Below are 12,277 nucleotides of genomic sequence, written 5' to 3' on the forward strand. Positions count from 1 at the left end.
AAAGCTTTAAAAACAAACCGGTGAGTTTACGGTTAAAGGGGGTAGGGCCAACGAAAGCTAAATTATGTAAAGCTTTCATCCCTTACATACAAACAAGCATACTGTATATATTTATGTTTTTAAAGGCGTGTTGAAGATGATACTAGAGGCTAAAGGAAGCTCTTTAAGTTGAAGTTAAAAGAACAGTGTGGGAGCAGGTCTCAGATCAGCAGGCAAACCGCCAGACCAGAGAAACCTGCTTGGGTTTAAAGTAAACTAGTCTCTAACGCACATCAATGGTAGTCTCTCCGACCTGGTGATGTGTTTCAGCTCAGATTCTGTTGACCGTTGCTGGCTAGCACTCAGCACTCACTGTCATTGGTCCAGTATTCAGAGACATTCAGAGAGTATTGACAGGACTCATGTCTGATGATGGAGAAAACCTGTGAAGATAACACGCTGCAATATTATCTTTGTAGATTGCATGTAGAAACAACTTTTAGCATCTACTTATTGTGGGCAGTGAATACCAAAATTGCATACTGAGTGTATTTCACTGAAACTCACATGATGGTACGCCTGAAGTTGTTGCATTATGACTCAATCCTTTGCAGTCTCATCCTGTGCAGGGCTTTAACTGATCTCCTGGTGGAGCAGAGTGATGGAGCATACTGCCTCATGATATGTGCACATGCTGTAGGACTTCTGAAGACGCGCTTGAGTTTAGGTCTGAAGTGATTAGTCAGTTAATCAGACAGCTGAAGGGCAGAACATGTAACAGAATCTCTTTTAACAATCAATAAATTGAGCATTAAAAATGTTCATCATCTTGCAAGGCAGCCAGATTTGCGACACTGTGAGATTACGCAACAATAGCTACCCCAGTAAGTCTCTCTGGTGCATAGTATACAGCCCCGGAAAAAATTAAGACACCACTTCAGCATTATCAGTTTCTCTTGTTTTATTATTTATAGGTATGTCTTTGAGTTAAATGTTTTTTATAATTTTTTGTTGTATTTTATAAACTACTGACAATTTTTCTGTGTTGGAATTCAACAGACACTAGATTGGCTGCCATACATGTAGAGATAAAGATTTGAGAAACATTTTGAGTGGTCTCTTCATTCTTCCAGAGCTGTATACCATAAACTAATGTTAATTTAATGTATGCAGAGAGAAGATCACCGTACATTCATCCCAAAATAGTTTAGAGAAACAATTATACTTATAATGTAGGTATATATCTCCATCATCCACTAGGTAATATGAGAGGAGTATCATTGTTTGGTCATTTTATTTACAGGAAAAGCATCATTCCCGTTCATTTTCTGCTCATTATTTCTAATTACTGTGAGCCTTCGCCCAGAACAGCCTTTTCTCCATACGCCTTCTTTTATAGTGGCCACTGTGATGTAGGTGTGTGCTCTCCATCCCCTCCACTCTTACAGAAGGAATCTTAAAAATATCCCCCCTTTTTTCCTTGACAGCAGCCTACTTAAAGTCCTAGGTTAGTTCAAGCTCTGCAGTGCTTCTAGCCAATCAAACGCTCACATCAGGGTCAAAGGGTAAAGGACTAATTAAAAGTCTTATAAGGTCCAATATTTTCAAATCAGATTTGTTTTGATCTCATGCTGCAATAAACAATTATTCCCCTACCCCAGCACAAGTTACAACATCTCTTGCTTATATGAGTTAATGCGCTCGGGTGATGTTACATTTTCAAGAAAGTACTTTATAATGTTGTCCTTTGCCTTTAGAGCTTAACTCAACAAAAACTTTAAATGTGATTTCATCCTCACAGGTCTTTCACACTAAATTGCTAATTATGCAGAGCAAGGCCGTGATCTTTAATTAAGAGAGGGGCTGACTTTAAGCTACCGTAAGATTATGATGAGTAACAAATTACAATTAAAATAACTCCAGTTATTAACAGCAGTGTACCCTTTTATATACAGCTGTGTTTGTCTTTGTGAGACATCTCGGGGGGGTCTGGAAGGATGTAAGTGTGTGAAAGGAGCTTTTTGGATGTTTATGATGCATCTTGTTCTGTTGTGAAAGCAGGCAGCAGCTGAAACCACTAGTCAAATGTCCAATCCCCCGTCCTGTCTCCCTGTCTTCCATCCCCTCTAAGCACAGCTCATGCGTGAAGGTCATTCCTTTAATCGGGGAGACAAGACTTAACAGGAAGTGATGTAAGACACAGACCAAGAGAGCACAGAAAACGGCTTCATGGTGTTATGACTCAGCACTTTACAGCGCATTAACGGTAGGTGTTAATGCAGTGTAGTTAAGAGGGATAAATCTAATAAGCTGAGCTTTGCAGGGTTCGGAATGTGAAATGCATTGTTTAATCAATGCCTCTGCTGCTCTGTCGCTGCAGGAGGACCAGGCTTCCTGAAAAGGCAAATGTGATAATGGTGTGGTGCAGGAATGAGTCCTAAAATCCAGAAATGAGTTACCATTTTACCACTTGTTACCTCAGCTCAAAGTGAGGGGCTGTTGTTAACACTAGTGTGAATGAGGTCATGTTCTGTTCCACAACATAAAGTACATCAGTAAACACCCCACTGGTGAATGTCTGAGCTTCTATGTGTCATAAAAAATTAGCCGCCTATAGCTTAGGTGGTGATACGCAGCCATGCAAACCTCAACTATATATGTTTATAGCCTAATGTAGTTTTTCCCCTCTGCCAATTGTATTAACGCTTCACATCTCATAAAGATAAGGTAAGATAACATAAGAATTACTTTATTAATCCCAGACTGGGAAATGTTTGTGTTGCAGCAGCATAAACAATACGTCATTGCACATAATAGAAAAGAAATAAAAAACAAGAAAAATAAAAAATACTAAAGTATGAACATCTCAAAGACGAAATACAATTAAAATAAACCAGCACTATATATATATATATATATATATATATATATATATATATATATACAGAGTTGAATATGAAGATAAATAAAATCTATAAACTGTCAGACAAGTAAACACTATTGAAGTTAACAAAATATAAAGCAAAAATGGGTTAATACAGTATGTGGAGATTAAAATATCCTGTTGAACAAAACGTGGTTACCTATCATAAATGTATACTTTTTTTCTCACATTTTTGGATATTAAAATGTAAAAAAAACATTGCTTTTTGGTGAAAAAACAATTAAAATATTTCACCACTGCACCAATCTATATGTGAATCTTGTTATGGATATGTTACTCTAACAAGGGACTATTTGCTAGGATCGTTTCTGTTGAAACACTGGTTTCTGGTTTCTTAACCAAAAATAGAACCTTCTCAATTTACAGACCTGTGAATCAATGCTTCAGGAGTCTGAGGCCTTTAATCTTCCTTATAAAGATGGGCCCAGTCATTCTGTGATGTATCTCTGCAGTGATTGAGATGGAAGAGAAGCTGCTGGCTGTTGGGAGGTATGCCTCAGTTGCAGCAGATTGTGTTTGTTTGTGTGTGTGAGTGTGTGGGGGAGTGTGTGAGTGCACACTGAAAATGGCTTCTTCCACATGCAAGCCTAAATCAAAAAGAGCTTTCCATTCCTGCCTCCTTCTCTGCCATGATGCTTGCTAATTAATTGGCCTTATTAGGAATAACACTCTCTGCCTCTGCGCTCCTCTCACCCACTTTCTCCATGTCATAGTTTCAGGTGAACAGAGTGTGAATAAGCTTAATATGTCGATTCATATTCGGACAGTAAAACATGTGTTTTGTTGTTGTTGTGTTCAAGATTGTCTTTATTTTTTATCAAACAAGTGTTTGTGTTGTTTTGAGTTGGTAGCTGTTGTGTAGTCTCCCTCTCCTCATAAACCATTCCTTGTGATGTTTGCACACAGCCCATTATCTCTCGTGTGTTCAGTCTGGTGTGTACTATACACTAGTGGCCCGTGAGTCAAAAATTCAATTGTCTTATAAAGGATGGAGAGATAACTTTGCTAATTTACGTTCTATGTGGGCAGAATTCTGGCCTGAAGGTGATTCTATTTGTCTACTCCCTTTATCCTCTGAGTATGGGGCTTTTTGGATACCCTTTGCATTGTTTTTTGTTGTCATGCTACCATTCCTTCAAATCAAAGCTAAATAATATTATTTTTAGCAGTGAGTTTCTTTTCGATGTTTGTCACAGCATAGTTATAGTGGTGCAGTATTGAGTCCTGTTATTTTCTGCAATATACAGAAATCCAATGTAAAAATCCCATTGCTTTTTGTCGAGGGATTCGATGCTGACTTCTGGGTTGGCCTACAAAAAAATGTCATATCTGCACCACTCTATATGTGAACATGTAGTCTGCTGATGTTTGTATGGCCCTTTAGCATTTATCCTCATTTAAAGCTGGACTTTTATTGATGTTAAAATACTACATTCAGACAATAACCAGTATCATTGAGATGTTTATAATTAGCTCGGCCTTGGTCCAGTGGTAGAGCTGCGGCCATTGCCTCTACTACTGCTAATCATTTTAAAAACATCATGCAAGTTGGCAAATCCTAAATAATGTATGTACATTAGTGCCCCTATCCCCTTTCCCTTCTCTACATAACCCTACACATGCAACTGCTTTCCTTCCCTAAGCCCTGTGTGCATTAAGCTTTGACCTGCTGCTTTGCGCTTGCTCTGCGGTATATGAAATAGTGTGTGCGTAAAGAAGGGAGTATGTGTAGGTGTGTGTGTGGGCGGATGTGGAGGTATGTGCCATGATATCATCAATGGAGCAGTGATGACTCCAGCACTCTCACTGAGGGCAAAACTGAGACAGGGATGTGATGTTATATTTGTATGCTCCCGGTTTTATTCCGAGGCTTTGGAGATGTCGGTGAAGCTTTGTTCTTGTAAGTGAAGCATAAACTGTTGGATGAAACAGAAGACTAAATTCAGGTTGTGTTTGTTGGACTTAAAACTGATTTCAGGCCTGTAGTAGCCCTTATCTAAAACCCTACCTCTGGTGTGTCACGCTTTCAGAGTTTTGACATTGACTGTACCAAAACATGGATTCTCCGTTACCCATTTTGTTTTATATATTTGTATATTGATTTTATATCCACAGTAATATTGTAATCTGTTGATTTAAAGCTGGACTGTACAGTTGTTTCACATGAAACAGGCAAACAAAGAAAAATCCAAAACCCAATCCTCTTTTAGTGTCTGATTCTGACCTCAATACGCTTTCGTCTGAACTACAACCCTGCTGTTAATACTATTATCCTTCAAACAGACCTCCACTTTGGCCGGCCGATATGCAAACTACAGCCAGATCTGTTTGTCTGATGGATTTTGAGCTTAAAGGTCTCCCATTATGCTATATTTGAACAATATATGGTAAGGTCTGTGAAGTGTTTTACTCCAAATAACAAACAGATCCCCCATTGTAGCATGCCTCATCCCCCTCTAGTTCAGCCCTGTTCCTGAAGTGCTGATTCTGTGACTGTAGCTGTAAATGAACTAGCTGCTGCTGGCCACGCCCCTTTGGAGCTGCTGCTGGCCATGCCCCTTTAGGGGCTGCTGCTGGCCAAGCCCCTTTGGAGCGGCATGCAGCTCTCTGTCTGAAGAGAGAAGTTTCTAATGGAGAAACTCAGCTAAACACTGCCGTGATTAAACGCCATATTATGTTCCAAACCACATCCAGTATTATCTCTGAAACACTTCTCAGTGTTTACCACTAGAACAGAGACATTATATGTATTATATACACAACAACTCTAAGTCCCTCCTGCAGACATCCTGCTGAACACACAGACACACAGAGGTGCTGCGGAGGGGATTCAGCTCACCGACTGTATATGGGGGACGATAGGTTGGGACGTGTCAAGATTTTAATGTGAAGCCAGCCTACATTCGGTTATGATGTCATATCAACAGCAAATCTGGATCAGCTCATTTACCCCCATTTTTAGAGATGTGGATAAAGAGGAAAAGAGAGAGTGTTTTATTTTCTGACACTTTGTGACTCTCCTTACAAACCGGGGACACATATTTATGTATAAAAGACAGCAAAAAGTGCATTTTGCATAATACAGGACCTTTAAAGAAAGAATAAGTAAAGCATTTAGCAGTAAGATAAGATTTCAAGAAAGGCGAAGTATCATGGTTTAAACACCCGTATACCAGGGATGTCCAAACTATGGCCCGGGGGCCAAATGCAGCATAATGGAATACAGCCCCAACCTGAAACTTGTGTTTTCTTATATTGTACTTCTTAAATAAATGTCAAAATACATTTCACAGTAGTATTGTGTGTGTAATAAGCCCACTTTTCAAATAAATTATGTGAAAGTTGAAAACATGTTTTCTAACTAATTTAAGTAGCTCGTAATAAGCTTCAAAAATACCCTTCTTAGTTCCTCTTATTATAAGCAATCTGAAGATTCTGTTTTAGGGGCTAAACTGCTCACAAAATAAATTAAACACTATGGAGAGCTATGTTGTAGGCTGTTGGTTTTCTTAAATGATTTTCAAGTATCAACAATAATTGACCTACATTTGATTTATTTAGATAACTTCTGAGGCAATATACCTCACCTCTAGTAAGTGGCCCAGCCCTTGGTATGTTTTACTGATTGTAGCCCTCGGTGAAAAAAGTTTGGACACCTCTGACCCATACTCATGAGCATCTAATTTTCTGATTGCATTTATAGTAATTATGTTTAAACTTTGTGGGGTTTACTTACCCAGCACATAGTGCCCTTTTCTTTTCTTATGTTGAGTTCATATCATACAGCAGAGTGCAGTGAAATGAAATAAATCCCAGCGGAGTGTTTTCTCCTAAACCTCCCAAAACCTGAGGCACTCTCGGCTTTCTGAGGCTTTAATGACAAAATGCATACTCAGGGGCTATGGAGAGGCAAAAGTAAGACACAAAAAACTGAGGTCCGTTCCTGCCCCCCCTCCAGCCGAAGTGATTATTTTACAAGCACAAAGGAGAGAGGGGAACTTTGAGCATGTACTGTAGGTGCTCGCAGTGCTCATTGCTAGCTAGACGGGCACCTTTTGGAAAATATGTCACCTCCAGCTGTGTGTGTGTGTGTGTGTGTGTGTGTGTGTGTGTGTGTGTGTGTGTGTGTGTGTGTGTGTGTGTGTGTGTGTGTGTGTGTGTGTGTGTGTGTGTGTGTGTGTGTGTGTGTGTGTGTGTGTGTGTGTGTGTGTGTGTGTGTGTGTGTGTGCTTGCATTTGTGCATTTATTTCTATCCTCCACTCTGTCAAGCAGACTGCTCGTATTATGAAGCCTTTTTGTATATCTATGCTGCATTTAAACATGAATAGTGATGTCTGTAAACGCAAACCATGTATTTTCTCTAGGATTTGGCTTCGCCAAATAATGCATTCAATTATACATCATATTTTCAGAACATGAGGATGATATCCAGGAGGTAGGGAACTTCTTTAGCTTACTACATACAAATTCAATCAAATATTATGATATAACTATCATCAGTCAGTACAGCCCAAAAAAAAAGAAAAATCTCATTTGTATGTTGACATTAAATAATACAATGTGTTGTGGTGTACATTAAATAAGAATATTGTATGGACGGCTACTGCTGCTGCTATAGCATTCCTCTGAGGAAAGAGCGATGTACATTGAGTTCTCCAATGACTCTTAAGTTAAAAGCGAGTGCTATATAACCTGAAATGAACCACGGGTTCTTTGCTGTTTGGTTGCGTGATCAGATTTTTCACACATGGAGTAAATATTGACACAATAGCTGCAGTGGCCTTAGCGTGACAGACACTCTGACCACAGAGTGTCAGCAGTGATGCTCAGGAGCAGATGTCTGCTGTAATATACAGACAGCCCATCTGCTACTGTTACCAGCAGTGCTCTGTCAGGAGGCCTACTTCACTTGCCTCCTTTTGTTATTAATCACTTTATTTTGGTGTATTCTCTTAGTATTTGAATCATCTTTATGACAGTATAGCCCTTCCTAGGTATTATCGTGATAACTTGAAAGTGAGTGGCGTTACGTTGATGTGAGGGACCGATTTAGAGGAATCCTTCCTTTATGGGACAGTTGGTGGTGTACAGGAGATGGGGGTAAAGAAAAGAGATGACTCGCAACAAACGTCCCCAGCTGGTTTTGTACAGAGAGTGCAGGGATGTTGTGTCGCACTCACTAAAAGTGGGGCAACCTGCAAGACACGTAAAGGCACAGATAAATGGTGAATTACTCCCTGGGATGGGTCAAGCTTCAAAAACACTTGATCCTTTCATTCCCATATTGCAAAACTTAGTGCAGTAAAAATATATGTATTTTAAACTCCAAGCCCCCAGTTTATGCTGCAGGCTTTTAAGAATTGAGTGTGGACAAAAAGCCGAAACACAAGGCTAAGTACTGTACCTCTGTACATATGAATGAGGCCTTAAACTTAAAAAAAGAACATATAGTATTGGATGGGGATTTTCCTTCACATTATTTCACAGTAGGTTGCCTGGGATCTCTGCAGATTCTGTGTGTGAATGTGATGATCATGTTTGAACTGCAGAGTATGTGTCAGTGTGAGTAGCAGCTCTTCAGCCTGTGGGTGAAGATGCTTGAGCCCACGCAGCCCTCCCACTCACAGCAGAGGACGACATGCATCAGCAGCAAGGGAAACGGAGCGCACCAACACTGCAGGGTAGTGTGTCCTCCTGCACAACGTTTAGTTCCTCTCTATTAATTGTGGGGGTTTATGTGGGGGTTCTGTCTCAGGCGTGTTTCTACACAATGTAAATACAAACTCGCAGACTGTATCTATGAGACAAAAGTCTGCACCAGATCAAAAAGAAAGAGATAAGGGTTGGGAGGAATGGGATGAAGGGAAGGGAGGATGTAGTGATGTGGTTATAAAGGGTCAAAGAAATGTAGGGAAGGAGGGATTAAGGGAGATAAAAATGTAGGATGGAAGGGATAAGGGGCAAAGGGATGTAGGAACGAATTAAGGGGTCGAAGGGACGTAGGAAGGAAAGGATATGGGGTGATTTAGGGAGGGAGGGATTAAGGGAGAAAAAATGTAGGAAGCAAGGGATAAGGGGCAAAGAGATGTAGGAAGGAATGAATGGTCGAAGGGGATGTAGGGAGGAAGGGCAAAGGGATAAAGAAAGGAAGGGATAAGAGGCGATGTAGGGAGGGAGGGATAAGGGCCAAAGTAGGTAGGGAGGGATAAGGTGTAAAGGGATGTAGAAAAGAATGAAGGGTGAAAGGGATATAGAAAGTAAGAGATAAGGGGCGATGTAGGGAGTGAGGGATGAAGGTTTGAAGGGATGTAGGGAGGAAGGGATAAGGGGCAATGTAAGGAGGAAGGGATGAAGGGCGGAGCGATTTAGGGAGGAAGGGATGTTTGGATGAAGGGATTTAGTGTTGGACATATGAAGGTTCAAGGGATGTAGGGAGGGAGAAAAGAAGGAATGTGGTAGGAAGGGGAATGTATAAATGGAATGTCTGGGTTTAAGGAGCTTAGCAGGTGATTGGAGGTGTGGTGGAGGCCTGCTCCCAAACCTATTTGAATCATAGCATTGATTTTGTATTTATTTACTTTTTTATGATTAAGCATGCTGTTATTATACTCATTCACACTGAGGCGGTACCTCAGAGATCTCCTCTAGCCTTCTCACTCTGTCAGTTCGAGGATTTGAACCAGAACGCTTCTTCTTATCATCTTAGTACCGTCCGGTCCATTCATCAGGCAAATCTGTGTATGTAGATTTTATCATAACCTTGGAGAATCAGGCAGGATGTTGTTCTCTGTGAATGATGAGTCACTGCTCAGAGTTATTTTACTGTGCCGGTAAAATGTGTTGGCAGCGTCTAAAATTATCTGTCTCCAACAACAACAACGAGGACATTTCTATGTTAGAATATTATTATATCAACAAAGTTATTTTGGACTAGATCAGAATGACACGATGGATTTACACATTATTTTTACCTTCCGGTTACACTGCAAGAAAGGGTGCTGCATGCATGTTTTATCAAAATAGTGGGGAAAATCATTTGCGGCTGATATAGGTTCCCTAAAGTCTGACAAAAACTCAGAAACAGGTATCAGGGTTTTGTCTAAACGACTCAAAAGATCCTGAACACACCACTGACTGAAGACAACTTGCTCATCTGATGAGCACATAAATGCACCATTAGCTTTGGTCGGTGCTCTCTGAATGCCATTGTATTAAGTTAATAATAATAGTAATAATAATACATTTTATTTATAAAGGCACCTTTCAAGGCTCTCAAGGTCGCCGTGCAAGGTACACAAAACAAACAAAAGCACAACAAGACAATATAATCAATAAAAACAGAGGACGTGTGATCAGGGTGGATATGCCAGTGTGAGGAGATATGATTTGAGACGTGATTTGAAAATGGAGAGAGTCAGTATTCCTGAAGTTGTACTTAAATCCCGAGCTAATTTAACATGGAGCTCCTGTTGTATTTCTTTCTTTGTCTGCTGAATTTCGTTTCTATTTAATCATTCAGTTTAATTGCAATATTTAAATATTTTTTGGTTTAAGTCCACAAATGCATTTGGCACATTTAACTTTATTGAGATGTCCAACGACTGCTGCTGCTAAAGGATGTCCTTTGAAGCAAAACTATTCTCAGTGTGGGATACATTTGTAGAGAGAGCTGAATCCTCTCTTCTGCTCGTGAAGTAAAAAAAAACAGGAGGCCCTTTAAGATGTTGGATATGTATAGTGGTGAACAGAACAAGGACATTCTGTGTTAGAGCAGCATGTAAATCAAGCTACCTGGCTACCCAGAGAAATTAAGGTTGAAATTGCTTTTTCTTACAAGGAATGTATTGCTTTAATCGGCTATATTTACCATTAACACTGATGGGACATCCACAAAAAATGTGGCATTTCTCTTTAAATGTTAATTTTGTTTTCACTTGAACGGACAGAAGGAGCTACATTTATCTTTTAAAGGGGGGATGAATATCATGTCAAGGAAGGATCCTAAAACTGCTGAATTTCCATGGTGCTAAGAAGCCGGGAGGCAGCGCATGTCATGTGACGAGGAACAACCAATCACAGCTGAAAGATATTTTTCCTGGTTTCTGTAAATTTCAGTTTTTGGTAAACATGAGAAATGTATAATTTAGAGCAAGAAATCAGAATGTGGGGTAATACCCTGGTGTCTGTTGTGGTTACACTGTAGCAGCCTGCTGTGGGTTTAGCCAGGTCAATGAAGTTCAGCAGTGCACGACTGTGAGTAAACAGCACCATGCTCTCTATTTGATCTCAGAATACGAAGGCCTGAAGCTGGGGGAAATTCTTTGTGTTAAGAGGGAGAGTGTAGGCTTTTCTTTACTTGTTTTTTTGTCTAAAAGGCTAAATTGACCTGCATGAAGCCTTCCTACCAATCATATTTCATATAAATAATAAACACAGATCATATCTGACTGCAATTTCTCCCATTTGTCTGGGACATTAAAATGTTCCTGGAAATATTGACTGGTACAATCCAATAGAAACGCTGATACAAACACACAGTTGGCAAAAAAAAACGAATTACAATAGGATGGGGGAAGGACTTTACTGTGGGGGAGGCCAAATGGAGAAAAAATGAAAAGAGCAGGTGTACATAGAGAGGGTGGTGTGTGTGTGTGTGTGTGTGTGTGTGTGTGTGTGTGTGTGTGTGTGTGTGTGTGTGTGTGTGTGTGTGTGTGTGTGTGTGTGTGTGTGTGTGTGTGTGTGTGTGTGTGTGTGTGTGTGTGTGTGTGTGTGTGTGTAAGGGGGTTCAGAACAAGCTGAGGTTCAAAAGGGGGAAGAAATATGAATGAGAGAGGACGGAGAGAGAGGAGGGGGGAGGGTAGTGGGAGGAAATTTATGAGGCAAGGTTTAATCTCTACACCACACACACACACACACACACACACACACACACATGCACGCACACGCACGCACGCGCGCACACACACACACACACACACACACACACACACACACACACACACACATACACATCCTAACCCAGTTCAACAGTATCTGCAGATCATTACCCAAACATACGGAGCTGTGAATATGTGTGGCTGTGAGAGAGAGACTCTGGATTTATGCGTCCTTATGATTATATTTAGATGATGCATTTCAGCAGGACGGCAGCTTATGATTATTTCATGATTGATTGTTTTGTCTCTTTCGTCCCAGCACAGCTTCACCAGAGCCTGAAATATCTCCAAATAACTTGTTTTGTACAATCCAGAGTTTTAGATAATACGTTTATTATTATATTATTATAGAAGCCAGACAATCAAAATGAAACACAAGGAGCTGAAACTAGTACTTTTTACGATTTAATTTAAAATA

At 40.1% G+C, this 12,277-nt stretch overlaps 1 protein-coding gene across 1 annotated transcript in view; it reads left to right on the forward strand.

Moving 5' to 3' along the window:
* The window catches only part of LOC134880518 (spectrin beta chain, non-erythrocytic 4-like), an 81,953-nt gene that overhangs the window by 46,794 nt on the left and 22,882 nt on the right, over window positions 1–12,277 (forward strand).

This window comes from Eleginops maclovinus, chromosome 18 (assembly GCF_036324505.1).
Source record: "Eleginops maclovinus isolate JMC-PN-2008 ecotype Puerto Natales chromosome 18, JC_Emac_rtc_rv5, whole genome shotgun sequence".
NCBI lineage: Eukaryota > Metazoa > Chordata > Actinopteri > Perciformes > Eleginopidae > Eleginops > Eleginops maclovinus.